General features: G+C 39.5%; 1 protein-coding gene across 2 annotated transcripts in view; it reads left to right on the forward strand.

The window, feature by feature from the left end:
- The window catches only part of grm3 (glutamate receptor, metabotropic 3), a 46352-nt gene that overhangs the window by 21765 nt on the left and 8033 nt on the right, over positions 1-16554 (forward strand). The gene's annotated exons all lie outside the window — the stretch shown is intronic.

Genomic DNA, 16554 nt, shown 5'->3' on the forward strand with positions numbered 1-16554 from the left:
AATACTTTTGTGATCACAAATACGTGTATATACTATATATATCAAAGTGAACCTCACACATCATCACATTAATTTTTGCACGAATCAAACAGACAACGTCCTGCTTTTAAGGCAGTTCAGTCAGAGTTGGATGCTAAAATAATGGGAAGGAAAAAAACTACATGGAAAAAATAGTGCCACAAAACCTATGGTACAGTATATATCAAAATAACATGGTATTACCATCTGATACTATCTCTATACCGCCACTGTACTTTTTGTAAGTACAGTACATATATGTGCATGTGTAGATATGAAAGGCAGAGCAAGAGAGGGAGGTAGCGCTAGTTTCACACACAGAACAGAGAGAAACACACAAAGAAAGATGGAAAGACTGAGAGGGAGAGAGAGAAAGATCGGGCAGATAAAATGACGGGAGAGAGGTTGAGTGGGCTGGTACGCATCAGCAGAAGAACATTCTCTTTGAAGTTTACCATCTTCATTTTTCAAGCGCAGAATCAAAGACGTGTGGGGTTTGCTGTCTGGGGCGATTGAGAGGGAGGCAGGAGGCAAGCCATGCAGGAGAAAAGGAGGAAAAAACATCATCATCATGCAGACAGAGGAGAAGGAGGTAGAGAGAGAGACAGAAAAGACAGAATGGAGGAGTGAGAATGATTTTAGGTGTGCTTGGAATCAAAAGAAGGATGTCGGTATGGATGGACGGATGGAAGATGGAAGAGATGAGAGAGAAGCCCAAAAGGATTTACAGTTCACATTCTCCTCCCTATGGTTAAGAATTAAGTCCCTCTGCGCTTCCTAGCATTCTGACTCACAAAGTTCACACAGCTGGCCCTTCTCTAGCTTTCTTTCTGTCTGTGGAGAGTCAGTGAGGGTGCTTTCACACTAGAGCTTTTGGTGCATCCCAGATTCTGTTTGTCATTGGTTTGGTTGGTTTTCAGAACAAGGATGCTATTGCTATTTTGTATGACCAGTAGCAGCCCGTTTACACTTGATATTAACATTTGCTCTGTTCCAAAACCTATTGAAATGGGAGCTTGGAATAGAGTCTGTTCATTAAAAGGATATCTCACGCATTTACTCAACCTCATGTCATTGTAAACCTGTATGCTTTCTTCAGTGGATCACAAAAGAATATTTTTTGATGGCACTGTTCTCTTAAGCATCAGTATGCATAGCACACACACATATGGAGTAAAACAATCCATTTATACATGGATTATTTTACTCAGTATTTGTGTGTGCTATGCATTTTATTATTATTTCAGTTTTAGTTTTGTATTAGCATATATATGTATATATATATATAGTTATACGTTTAGTTTAAGTTGTACTAAAATAACTGAAACAGATAAAAATGTAAAAATGATAATAGACATTTAAAAAAACGAATAAAAATGACAAAAACGAAATTACTGCAACTTTAAAATTAATTAGACATTCTAAATATATTATGTTAAAAAAAACTATGATGACATTAAACAGTGATACTAAAATAACACTGTTCTGTGAAACATAAAAGATGGTATTTTGAGAAATGTCTCTGTGTAATTGGCAACCATCTCATGTGATCATTTGTGATTGAATCACCTAAAGATGGATGTTAATACCAGGTTTACCTTGAGGAATATTCCACCACCTTCTGGAACCTTCCTCCAGCAGGAACTGTTTATGGTTTATTGCATGTTAAAAGTGTTAGAAGCGGTTAGCTGGATGTCACAAAGTGCTATTCACAGACAGCTCCTCTTGTCAGTGTGTTGTGTAAAAACCTCACCCTCTGCGTCAGAGCATTTCTGTGCTGCGAGGAGCCTGTCACATCTCCAAGAGCCTGACTCCTCGAATACCCTAACACACTGTGGCAACATGCCGTTGCTATAGCAATTAGGTCGCCACATGGCATCAAGTGGTGAGGTAATCCAGTAGGGTTACAGGGGGGTGTTCTGTCAACAGAGAGAAACAGAAAGCAAGATAGAGAGATTGCAGTGCTTCTATTGAGTCACACTCACTAAGCACAAACACACACTTGTAGATATTAGCCTACAAGTATTAGCCTAGATATTAGCCTTATTCTAGATTATTCCGAAACTGCATGATCTGCCTTGCTTTCTACGTTTCTACTACCTTTTAAAGTAACATCCTATCCGAAAATGTATCTAAGTGATATATCTGGAACACTAAAGAAACTGTATGAACCACCGAAATAGCGCTGGCTATGGTGAGCCGTTCAGTCAAATCATCAAAATGAAGTTTTAGCGTATTGTCTTCCTTTTACACTTTTTTTGTAATGATTTTTATTTTTAAATGGCAGTTTTGAAAGTGTCACATGTTGAAGAGTCTACTAACGGTGCTGCACAACACCTGCTTGCAGTACTGGCATATGCTGTTTTCTGCTGGGTAAGTTAAAAATCACTATTGCTAAAAGTATTACTCTAAGCCATTTTGAATACTGGCTTTCTATTTAAAAAAAAAACACAAATCACTAACACTGCGATGCAAAAAATGTGTACAGTTGTGGTCGGAATTATTGGTACCCCTGGTAAATATGATCCAAGATGGCTGTAAAAATAAATCTGCATTGTTTATCCTTTTAATCTTTCATTACAAAAATGTGCAAAACTCGAACCTTTTATCGAAGTAAAGTAATTGAAATCACATTTTGAAATAAATGCTTATCTCCAAAACATGTTGGCCATAATTATTGGCACCCTTTTATTAAATACTTTTTTCAAGATAACAGCACTGAGTTTTCTCCTATAATGCCTGATGAGTTTGGAGAAGACCTGACAAGAGATCAGAGACCATTCCTCCATACAGAATCTCTCCAGATCTTCTCTTCAGTTCACCCCACTCATTTTCTATAGGGTTCAGGTCAGGGGACTGGGACGGTCATGGCAGATGCTTCATTTTGTGCTCAGAGACACCTTTTTGTGTTGATGTTGACGTTTGTTTTGGATTGTTGTCCTGGTGGAAGATTGAACTACGGCCCATGATAAGATTTAGCTGAGGCCGTAAGGTTTTAATTTTTTTATCTGTTGGTATTTGCTAGAATCCATTATACCATGTATCTGAACAAGAAGTCCAGGACCTCCAGCAAAAAAAATGGCCCACAACATTAAAGATCCAGCGGTATATTTAACCGTGGGTATGGGGTACTTTTTAACTCTATTTGCACCAAACACATCTGGTGGTTTGCTGCCAAAAATACCTTTTTTTGTTTCATCTGACCATAGAATCTGGTCCCTTTTGAAGATCCAGTCGTGTCTGACAACTGAATATGCTGGAGTTTATTTTTGGAGGAGCGAGGAGGATTTTTCTTGAAACCCTCCCAAACAACATGTGGTGATGTAGGGGTTGTTTGATGTATTTTTTTAGGCTTTCTGACCCCCAGAACTCAAGTAATCTCTGCAATTCTCCATCTGTGATACTTGGAGAGTTTTTGGCCACTCAGTCTTTCCTTCTCGACGTGCATTAAGACAATATAGACACAAGTCCTCTTCCTGGCAGATTTGTCACATCTTCAGTTGATTGGAACTTCTTAATTTTTGCCCTGATGGTGGAAATGGGAATTTTCAATTCTTTAGCTATTTTCTGACAGCCACTTTCTATTTTGTGATGCTCAACAATCTTTTGCTGCACATCAGAACTATATTCTTTGGTTTTACTCGTTGTGACGAAGGATTAAGGGAATTTGGCCTTTGTGCTTTCTCGTTTTTAAACTCCTGTGAAACAAGAAGTCATAGCTAGACAATGCCATGTTCCTAGTCACCCTAGGAACATAAACAATGTAAATATTAATGGGAATACACTGCAGATATATTTTACTCGGCCAACGTGTTTTGGAGAAAAACATTTCATAATGTGATTTTACGGTGGCAGAGAGAGCTCAACGCGCTGCAACTGAAGAAAACACATGCAAATACAAAAAAACACATGCAAATAAAATAAAACGCATGCAAATAGAAAAAAAAGCGTGCAAATAAAAAAAAAACCCCGCAAATTAAGAAAACATCTTCATCAGTTTCACAACACACGTGTGCTCCAAATACTCACAACACCACCAAATACAAACGCGCTGCAAAAGCTCACAACACAAATACAGAAAACGCGCTGCAAATAACACAGAGCACAACGGAAATGTTTCCAGAGGAACCAAATAAGTGACGAACCCGGCTGGGACGTGCGTGCTGGCATAGATATAAATCTATGCGTGCTGGTGCTTACAGCTTAAAATTATACTTTATTTATTTATTTGTGCAAAACATACAGAGATTACATTTTTTTATGACATACAACTTGTATACAATGTACAAAATGTATTAACAATGTGTTCAATGTCATCAGAATATAAATGAGAAAAGAACAATGAGCTGGAAACTAAAATAAATAAATAAAAAAGATAAAAAAGAAAATCATGAAGGAAAGATATTTATCTATACATCAGTTACACTGTACAAATTGTTACATGTTATTACATTTTCATAAAGAAAAGTTTCGTAAGAAATGTTAGGTAACGTAGGGTCCAAAATTTTTAAGTTGAGACACACAGATATATAACGCATATTTTAAAAGCTTTTTTGTAAAATAAAAATAAAAATGTATTTGCATCCGTTATGTTAACAGCATTATGTTTCTGTAGTAAGAACAGCTCTTCAGCTGATGGATGCCGTGCTGCGTTGTCATGGGAACATCCCAGGTGAAAATAATGAGGAAATTAATTTCAATTTCAATTTTATTAATGGATAGCCCCTTGAGATGCAACATCTCATTTTCAAGAGGGTCCATAGACATAAAACTATATGTATGGACGCATAGATTTATGGATATCTATGCCAGCACGTCCCAGCCGGGTTCGTCACTTATTTGGTTCCTCTGGAAACATTTCCGTTGTGCTCTGTGTTATTTGCAGCGCGTTTTCTGTATTTGTGTTGTGAGCTTTTGCAGCGCGTTTGTATTTGGTGGTGTTGTGAGTATTTGGAGCACACGTGTGTTGTGAAACTGATGAAGATGTTTTCTTAATTTGCAGGTGTTTTTTTTTTTCATTTGCACGCGTTTTTTTCTATTCGCATGCGTTTTATTTTATTTGCATGTGTTTTTTTGTATTTGCATGTGTTTTCTTCAGTTGCAGCGCGTTGAGCTCTCTCGGCCACCGTATGATTTTGCCCCCATGCACTTTCAATTATTTTACTTCTGAAAAGTTAGAGTTGTGTGATTTTTTTTAATGAGAGATCAAAAGGATAAACAATGCAGATTTATTTTTACAGTCATCTTTGATCATATTTACCAGGGGTGCCAATAATTCTGACCACAACTGTGTGTGTGTGTGTGTTTAATATGTTGGTGATGAAGACAATTTATTTTTTTCAAAAGAAAAAAAAACATGGTACCACAGGTACTTCTTGTCAGGAACTCCTGATGCTTAAAATGCTCTGGGTAGGCAGCTCACTAGAATTAGGAAAAGAGCTATTGAGACACACACAAGCACACACAGACACAATAGGATAGGATATTTGTGTTTTTCCTTTTCTCAGACACTTTCAACCCACACACCATGAAACAAAACAATTGCTCGTCCGCCCACCATCACACAAACTCTCACACACACACACACACACACACACACACACACACATTGTATGCTGAGATTCAACCATCACCCCCATCTGTAGCCACTAGATCACTTACAACTAATTAGCCGCCTCTCAAATTCACAGATCTGGAGTAAATATTTATCATGCCTCACAACAATAGATTATTATTTTAGCAATGGTGTATTTTCAGAGCAGCGAAATCATTTGACACTGAGAAGATACAGAAGAGTTTTTACCTTGCTTAAATTCTTAACACACACACACACACACACACACACACACACACACAACAACAACATAATACACTATGAAACAAAGCCATCGCTCATCCACCCACCATTAACACAGACACACACACACACACACACACTGAACAGGCACCACAGAAACAAGAGCTTGTGTATTTGTTGTTCTATGGTAGATTTATTGTAATGTAAACAGTGATGTGAAAGCATGCATAGCATCTCTGTACTCACAACATGTTGTCCAAACTGCTGTACATTTACAGTATATAGCTGGAAAAAGTTGTGGATGTGTTTATGACTAAACCATAAGAAAGTCTTGAGTCTGCAGTTCACACAAATCTCAAGTCAGAGTAATGTTACGGTACAAAAAAGTGCCTTATATTACTTATTTCCCTCCTGGAAATTAACTTTATGATTTATGAATTATAAATATCTGAGAAGAAAAATATATTTACATATACAGTACATACTGTATATTTACATGTATCTATCTAAAACTGATTCTATCAGTTGTAGATAACTGTTACAAGGAAGCAGTATATCACAGAAATATTTGATGTTAACCCTTCAGATTAAGGAACATTTAGAAAGTACTCATGATGCAAAGAAATCCAGAATAATAAAAAAGAGGATGTATTAAAATGCTCAAAAGTCACAGTACAGACTTGTTTATATATATATATATATATATATATATATATATATATATATATATATATATATATATATATATATATATATATATATATATATATATATTAAATAAATGCCATCACAGGAATGAATTACATTTTTAAATGTATTAAAACAGAAAACATTTTAAATTCTAATTGGTTACAGTTTTACTGTTTTTACTCTATTTTTATTTTAAAAATGCAGTCTTGGTGAGCATGATAGCATAAATTATTAAAAAATCTTCTATCATACATCTTCTATCATCTAAATTCATACATAAAAGTCAATCAGGTACAACACATTCCAGGTCAAAAAAGGACATAAAGGTAGCATAAAAGCAATCCGTAACTCCAGCAGTTTAATGTAAATCTTAAGTAGTGATATGATAACTTTGTATAATGAACAGAGTGATATTTAGTAGTTATTCACTCTCAAATCAAATGAAATTATTGATCAACTCGTGCATAGGTATACACAAGAACCAAAGGTTTAATGTTACTAATGGGTAACACTTTTTCATTTGGACTCTGTATGCATGAGTTGAGTTAAAAGTACAAAAATTTGTTTAAAAAGAATTTAAAAAGTCTTACATTTAATTTCGTTAAACATACAGATATTGTTGGTGAAAGAGAAACTCGATAAATGGCAACCTTCTGCATGTTTGTGCACTTTGTAGACTCTGATGAGCGGTGCTAGTGGTTCTGTGACTATCATTTTGCGAAATATTTTATTTTCATAACATTGAGTCATTTACAAGTCCAAGTAGAGTCCTGAGTCATTGGTCCAAGTCATTTTCTTCATTTAGTCAAGCTAGTCACAAATCCTTAAATGTGCAACTCGAGTAAAATAACTGTAGTCTTCCACCACTGCTATCAACTCACAACACACCTCTTTATCATTTCTTTCTGCTCTCTCTTTCTCTGTGAAGAAGCTCTTCAAACTGTCAAACTCAGCTCTGCGGATGTGCGTCTGTGTCCTCGCCAGGGATGCTGTGTCTGAATGGCGACTGTCAGTTGCATAGGTATGCATGGCGGAGATATGTTGTTTTTAAACCCTGAATTTTGGAAACGTCTCAGATGCCAGACTGACATTTTGTGTTACCTGAGAATCAAGCGGATCATGCTCAGTGGTGATGTCACATTGCCAGTTTTCTGTGTCTCTGTCAGAACGGAAAATAACGTTACCATGGAGCTTAAAAAAATAACTGGCATGCGTATATTACCTGAGAGACAGAAAGAGACAGCACAAGTTGCTACAATGAAAGAAAATGAAGCTAGCAGCAGATTTCTGTTGAATACAATCAGAGATGGGCATAAATACATGAAAACGTATTTAAAATAAAAATACAAAATCCTCAGTTGAAATGTATCAAAATAAAATACTAAATTCTGTGTGGGGGAAAAATATTTAAATACAGTATTTTGTATTTTTTAAATGAAATTTGTGTCATTATTAGCAGGTCTTGAAATTAGCACCCACTAAGTCGCCAAATGCTGGTGAACTTCAGCAGTGGCGTGTAACAGTTACTCCTACTAGCTACTTTGGCGGGTTGAATTTTATATATAATATATCTACATTTTTCAATTGTAGTCTTTTAAAATGGCCTCTGAAATAATAAACTAAGTGCGAAGTAGTGTTGTCAAAAATGATACATATCTATACTGAAATATCTGAAACACTTCCAATACTCATTTTCCGCAGAATAGATGCACGATACCAGCTGCACTTTCTCGCTCTCTCATCTCTCAGACAGCGAGTTGAGACACAAACTCACCTCCTCTTACTCACTCATTTCATTTGCTCCGGATGAATATTGTTGGTGTTACAGGGCTTGAATTCCGGATTGAGTTATTTTTCGCAGTGTTTATTTTTGTGCTTAAACAGCAAAACACACAAAATAATGTCAAAATGGTCAAAATATATCAGGTCTTAAAGTTACAACAGCCTAATATACCTGCTGCCAAATTATGAGATAATATTTAAAATATCTATATGGTAGTTTTTGCCCAATGGTATCGATGTCAAAATTGTGGCCAGTGAAAATGCTGAGTGGTTAGTAACTTTGGAAAACCACTATAGCGAAAGTGGGCTGGTGAGTAAAAAAGGTAGCCTGGATGCAGCCGAACTTAGCCCCGCCCACAACATTTGAGGATGGGAAGTTTGGTCTGGACTTGATCCGTTGTGAAGCAAGTATGCCCGAACTAAAGCAGTTCGGACCAATCAAATTGTCAGGGCGGGTTTTATACGATGATGGACAGATGATCAACCGTAACGTAATCATCCACGTCACCAAAGAGCGCTTGGGTTGAATTCGTTTACAACAAAGAATGGCTGCCGCTGAAAAATTGAGATGTGTTGGTTCTGCCATCTCCGGATGAATACTGTTATAGAAGATGTAGACAGCGCATTCATTTTAAAAGAGGCATTTTCTTTTCTGGTTCGGTTGAAACACGCCCCATAATCACAGCCCAATGGAGCAGTATAAGGCTACGTTCACACTGCAGGCTGAAACAACCCAATTCCAATTTTTTTGCCCCTATGCGACCTGTATCTGATCTTTTCATGACAGTCTGAACGACACAGATCCGATCTTTTCAAATGCGACCCAGGCCACTTGGGTATGTGGTCCAAATCCGATATGTATCCGATCTTTTGAAATGCGACTTCAATCTGAACGGCCAGGTCACATGTATCCGACCCGCACGTCATTGATATGCGACAAACGTCATAATTCTGCGTTGAAGTAGGCGGGAATGAGAAGATTGTTATTGTGCTGGCTCTGTTGGGAAAATAACTTTAATATTGCTAAACGAGCTCCACTGTTGACATCCATGTTTAGCTACTTTAGTGACGTCGTTGACCGTTGAGTACTCTTCTGCGCATGCGGGTCACTTCTGAGTCGTTTCAGGTTCACGTCCACGTTCACACAGGAGATCACATTCTCTTTTTTTCAAAAAATCGGAATTGAGCATTAAGCCCCTGGAGTGTGAACGCAGCCTTAAGACTCACATTCTGACTAGAATCTGAGTATGACGACGTCAGGCTATAAAAAAGGTAATGTCAAGCACTGATTATTAGGCTGAAATCTAGGCCTATTCAAATCTATTGAAACACATTCTGAATGCAAAGAACATGTTGTGTATACAACTGCTTAGAAGCTTTTGTTTTCATTTCATCTACCTCTACCACCAAATTTTCAAAAAGGTGTCGTCTGTCAGCACAGTTGTGTTTCAGGCTCCCGAGTTCGAGTCCCGGCTTGTGGACCTTTCCCGATCTCGTCCACTTTTCAATCTCCAACTTCGCTTCCTGTCAACTAACTGTCCTGTCATAACAAAGGCAAAAACACCACACAAAAAACACACACACAAAAAAAAAAAACAGTGTCAAATGAATGATTCACTCATAAAGACAGTCACTTGTCACCACCCACTGGCATAACCTGCAGACACAGTCATTGAATAATCCCCATTCATCTGGAACACGCAAACACAGACAAGCAGAACAATGTCTTACATATAGGACTAAGGTAATCAAATATTTGTTCTCCTTCAAAAAAATAAGTGCATGACACCCGATATCCATCCATCTTCTTCCGCTTATCCGGGGCCGGATCGTGGGGGCAGCAGTCTTAGCAGACATGCCCAGACTTCCCTCTCCCTAGACACTTCCTCCAGCTCTTCCGGGGGGACACCGAGGCGTTCCCAGGCCAGCCGGGAGACATAGTCCCTCCAGTGTGTCCTAGGTCTTCCCCGGGGTCTCCTCCCAGTGGGACGTGCCCGGAACACCTTCCCGGGAAGGCGTCCAGGAGGCATCCGGAACAGATGCCCGAGCCACCTCAGCTGACCCCTCTCGATGTGGAGGAGTAGCGGCTCTACACTGAGCTCCTCCCAAGTGACCGAGCTTCTCACCCTATCTCTACGGGATCGCCCAGCCACCCTGCGGAGAAAGCTCATTTCGGCTGCCTGTATCCGGGATCTTGTCCTTTCGGTCATCACCCAAAGCTCATGATCATAGGTGAGAGTAGGAACGTAGATTGACCGGTAAATCGAGAGCTTCGCCTTGCGGCTCAGCTCCTTCTTCACCACGACAGACCGGTACATCGACCGCATTACTGCAGAAGCTGCACCGATCCGTCTGTCAATCTCCCGTTCCATCCTTCCCTCACTCGTGAACAAAACCCCAAGATACTTAAACTCCTCCACTTGAGGCAGGATCTCTCCACCAACCTGAAGTGGGCAAGCCACCCCTTTCCGACTGAGGACCATGGCCTCGGATTTGGAGGTGCTGATTGAAGCCATGGTCCTCAGTCGGAACACCCGATATCAACTACACTAATTTCAACTACATTGATTGACATATTTTATGCCTATGATGATCTACTGTATATGCCTTAAAGTGGTCATCGGATACAAAATTCCCTTTTATATGGTGTTTGCATATAAATGTGTCGTTGCAGTGTGTGGACACAACCACCATACAATCACTGATGGGCAGTAACGCGTTAGAAGTAACGGAATCTAGAGCGAGCGTGCATGCGAGACAGAGACCGCGTAGCGCGCGCACCCGCAGAAAGGGAGAGCGAGCGAGAGACCTTGCGTGTGCAGAGAGCATCCTGATCTAGAAACAGGACCCCCCGTTGGAGAATGTCAAAATTCCACCTCAAATCTGAGCAAGCACCTAGCAAGCCGGCACAGGAATGTGAAACTTACTGAAAAAAACCCTGAACCCCCAACTGACATGACATGGCTGTTTTGGTAAACTAATTTGTACTCCTCTCTGCACTTTACTGTTAAAAGACGTAAGTGTTAATCATTTGGAATACAGTCAGGAGAGACTTTCATTTTAATTATTTTATTGCTATATTTTATTTATATCTATTCGACTGAAGGATTTTACAAAAAATATATTTATTTTATATGCTGGAATATGCAGAAATATAAGTTAACAGAAGAAGGACTTTCTTTATTTCATTAAAATATGGTGGAATGTGCAGAAAATAGGTTTAAATGTTCATCAAAAGTCTGAGACTGTTGCATTTAATTTAATTTTTGCTTGATGCAATGTGCATAAAGTTAAAATATTGAAACTTATAGCCTAAAACAAGTTTAAAAAAAGAGAGTGTTTCATTTGATTAAATTTTAGATGATGGAATATGCAGAAAGAATAGAATTAGGCTGAAAGGTCTATTGCTTTATAGCATATTCAGGTCGTGCATCATGTTTTTGAAAAGTAACTTAGTAAAGTAACTAGTAAAGTAACTAATTACTTTTTTAAATAAGTAATCAGTAAAGTAACTGGATTACTTTCTTGGAGAAGTAATCAGTAATCAGTAACTAATTACTATTTCCAAGTAACTTGACCAACACTGCATACAATGAAAAAAAATCAATTCACTCCTTTTTTTTAATCCTCAAAAAGTCTAAACACTCTCAATAATCAAGCCATTTGGATTTTCTGGGCAGTATGATGTCATATTCCTCACGCTCCGGCCACGGCCGCTGACGGACTGTCCCGTATTAGCATATTTCCGCCCTCAGCCATTTGTATACTTTGGCCCTGTCCCAAAACCCGCACTTGCGCCCTTGTGCCCCTCAATGCGCGTTCTCGCTAAGGGGTGCAAGTCCGTAGGGTGTCCCGATCCTCTAATAGTGTTCTCCAGGGGTGATCATAAGGGCACTTAATGCACCCCTTTCGCAAGTGCGCATCAGACCTCACTTTGCTGTGGGATATTACCCAGAATCCTTGTAGTGTTGTGACGTTTCGAACAGCTAACCAATGGGGGAGAATGGTTGCTATGGTGCTGTTCGGGAGCGGAAACTCCGAAGATAAAGGAAGCCGGTATGGTGAAGTGTTTTTCAAGGCCGCGAAATTTAAAAATATTAGTGTTGATTGTGTCAGGAAATGTAGTTTTAAGAGTTTTTCAGTCGAGAATATAGTTGTTTAAAGCTCAAATCTGTGGTTTGTTTATAAAGATAGCGCCTATTTAAAATTTTGATCTGACTTTTTCGGAGTTCCAGGGATCAGCGGGCGCACAGCGCTCATGTACCCCGCCTGGAACAGCCTTACCTCGGCTAGTCATTCTGACGTTTCCCGCGGGCTCTGTGTCTAGTGGTTAAACATGAGCTATAAATCGGCTTGTGTATATCTAACAGGCGATCTTTGGTCTCATTAATCTATGATTTGTTCCCTGGCAAATCGTTTTGGCTGAGGGCAAAGTGAAGTTTCATAACTTTATATATTTATGCTATTTAACTGTAATGTTGTAACGTTAGCCTGTTGACTTATGTTTGACTGAATCTTTTAACTTGCTTTATTTCTTGACTTATATAGCTTCTTATACTTTTTAGGCTACTTATAATTTAATAATGGCTATTATTGATCAATAAAACTGAAATTTAACAAAAAGAGACAGGGTTGTGTCATTTTATTTCATATAGCCTATGTAAGACTTTTAATATAGCCTTAGCCTATATATAATATATCACCAACACGTCATGTATTTTTTCATGTATGGGATGGGAAGAATTTCATATATCAATTTCCATAATAACATAATTAAAATTGCATTTCGAATCGCTGTGAATACGGTAAGGCAGTATAAGCTCAGGTAAACCCCAATCACTATTTATCTTAGCCAAAAACTGTTTTAATATTAATAACATTAACAGAAAGGTTGGTAGCTAAGAGTAAAAAAAGATATTATTTTTTTCATTCAAAGGATTTTGTCATGTTACAGCTATTATAAGCAGCACACACATTAGCCAAATGAATGGTGTTTGCTCTCCTGATCACAACAGAAGTGACGTGTGCAAAACTGTCCCAATTCTGCTCTTCACAGCTTTGGGCCCTTGCGCACTTACTCCGCTAAGTGCACTTTCAACAAGTGTCCACTTCCAGGAAGGCCTTAGGGCTCAAGTGAGAATTGGGACTGGACCTCTAAGCCCAAGCGGCAACATTCTAATCTGAAAAATGAAGCCTACTCGGAAGTGCGAAAAACTGCAATACATCGAAAATCCGCTAGAGGGAGGTCCCAAAAGGGAGCAAATATTCTATGTTCTATTGCTGCGTCCCAATTCGCATACTATCCGTCCTAAATAGTATTCCAAAATAGAATTAGTACGTCCCAAATCGTAGTGTGTTGAAATGAGTGTTCCAAAGAGACTTGGATGGTCTACTATATCCGGTCAGAATCCGAAGTGCAGATCGATGCGCACTCTAACGGCTGATATTGCCCACAACCCATCGCGCGTTGGACGAGGATTCGGTTAGAACTACAAACACAAGTGAAAAGTGTTCAAAAACTACAGACATGGAGGACAAGTCATTCTATATAGATCAGTGGTCAACACCCCCCATGGAAGAGAGGGGTGGGGTTAGCAGTTGCTCAGTATCATTTAAAGAGCAACGTGCAGGTTGAATTGATAACTGAATTAATACTTGATATTGTCTGAAGAGGTCTTTTAAAAACACATAGTAGAAATGAAATCTCATTTGATGTAGAGATTTTGATGAAAATGTGCTAGGCTCTGGAATACGCCTTTCCCGCTAGCAACGCGTCATATGACGTAGGCCGAGGCAAACAAGAGCTCGCGGTCAGCTGTAGTTAGAGCGGTAGTGAGAGACAGAGAAAGTTTTAGATCGAGTTTTAGAGATGCCATAATGGTAAATTGTTGTGTTTGTGCTGGTTGCACGAATTCCAGCCTGTCAGGACATCGTGTCCATCATTTTCCTTCTAGGAAAAACAAGGCTTTTCGTTCTTGGGTGCGTTTTGTGCAGGTGAAGAGAGCAGACTTCACTGCCGCGTCTGTCACCACACACTTGGTCGTTTGTAACGCACATTTCACTCCGGAGAATTATAGACCTGGAGATTTTTTGCATCACAGACAGATGGTTTAATTAATACGGATTTGCAAACATTGCATTTTGCTGTCTTGCTCTGCGGTGTTTCCAGTGTGAAGTATTTACACACAGCTCAATGCTGTCCTGCTTGCTGGCTGCAAACTGCGGAATGGATTTCCTGAGGGGGGTCTCTGTGTCTCATTGAGCCGCGCCTCCATTCAGGAAATCCATTCCACAGCTTGCAGCCAGCTAGCAGACTGGCCGGCGGGAATCACTTTTGGAGTCATTTCAGCAGGATATCGGATATCTCCGCAGGTTGGATCGGGAAAATCCGTTACATGAATTACACTGGTATCTGTCCCGATACCGACACTGGATCGGATCGGCCCCATCCCTACCTGTGGGCCATAGGCATGCTCGTCAACATCGGAGAACTCGGTTTCTTCATTCACATCCATTGTAACCTGAGCTTGAACTTGACCAGACTACCTCGCCCATCGTCACTTCCGGTTAGTGCTTTATAGACGTGGAAGTTGTTTTATCACAATTTATCTCAAAATATCGTTAATGGCTAAATATATATTACTCCAGTTCAGAAAATCTAGTTGTTTTATCATCAACATACACTATGCTATATAGGGGTGTCCAACCTGCATGTTGCTCTTTAAAGAGACATGCACTGAAACGGGTCGCTGTGAACAGAGCTGTTTTTGAGGAGGTAAAAAGGGTGTTGTTTTACAAGAAATTTTAACCAAAGTATGTTAATAATGATAATAATAATAATAATTCATTACATTTATATAGCGCTTTTCTAGGCACTCAAAGCGCTTCACATGGAAGGGGGAATCTCTAGCCTGGATGCCAGCCCGAACCCCGCCCACAACATTTTTTGATCGGGAAGTTCAGTCTGGACTCGCTCCATTGAGGAGTAATTATGATCGGTTCAGAAATCGTCGGGCCAATCAAATTGCCAGGGCGGGCTTTATACGATGATGGACAGATGATCTGCAGGGACGTAATCATCACGTTATCAAAGAGCGCTTGGGTTGAACTGGTTTCCCTCACAGATGACAGCAGCTGGAGAACTGAGATGTATAGATTCCGCTATCGCGTCCGTTGTAAAAGAAATCGACAGCGCATTCATTTTAAAAGACGAACATAGAACTGCAATCAAGGCATTTGTCGATCGGAAAGATGTGTTTGCCGTCCTTCCTATGGGATTCGGCAAAAGTTTAATTTATCAGCTGGCTCAGATGGTAACTAAGAAGATGGGACGCAATGAAAACCCTGTGCTCGTTGTGGTTTCTCCTTTGGTCGCACTCATAGAGGGCCAAGTAAAAGAAGCAACACTCGTTATTTTACTTCTTCCAGCGTGCGTGCATTTGAGTTCTGTAGTTGACAACTGTGCTATGCAAAGTAGTTTACTTACTGCGTTGCTCTCATTGGTTGTAGGTCTATCCAATTGAGTGCAGAGTTTTTTTTTTCCCTGGTTCGGTTAAGACACGCCTCATAATCAAAGCCCTATGAAGCAGTATCAGACTCACATTCTGACTAGAATATGAGTATGACGAAGTCAGGCTAGGGAATCTCCTCAACCACCACCAATGTGCAGCATCCACTTGGATGATGCGACGGCAGCCATAGTGCGCCAGAACGCCCACCACACACCAGCTTACTGGTGGAGAGGAGACAGAGTGATGAAGCCAATCAGTGTATATATATATGGGGATGATTAGGAGGCCATGATGGACAGGGGCCACTGGGGTTTTTAATGACCACAGAGAGTCAGGACCTCGGTTTAACGTCTCATCCGAAGGACGGAAACTTTGTTATAAACTTTACATGAAGACCCTAAAGAATCATACCAACTTGTGGAAAATGGGCATCCGATGACCCTTTTAATGTGTCAAACCAACTGTAAACAAATTTGTGAATTCCCTATGGTGAAAGAGATGTAAATTATAAATTCATGTTCATCCTCAGTCATGAGCAGTCTGAGTGATTTGTGTCGAGCAATAATACAGAATCGCAGGTTAAACTGCTCTTGGCGGTCTTGTGCAATCTGTTAAGATTAATTGAGCTATTTTAAGAGACCATCAGACTACAAGCCTGATTGCTGGATTTAATGCATCTGTGTACAAAAGCATCCCATGACAAAACATGCAAACATCTGTCAGGGATGCACAGACATATTGTGATCGACACTGATG

This window comes from Rhinichthys klamathensis, unplaced genomic scaffold, assembly GCF_029890125.1.
Source record: "Rhinichthys klamathensis goyatoka isolate OS25496 unplaced genomic scaffold, OSU_Roscu_1.1 h1tg000078l_1, whole genome shotgun sequence".
Lineage (NCBI taxonomy): Eukaryota > Metazoa > Chordata > Actinopteri > Cypriniformes > Leuciscidae > Rhinichthys > Rhinichthys klamathensis.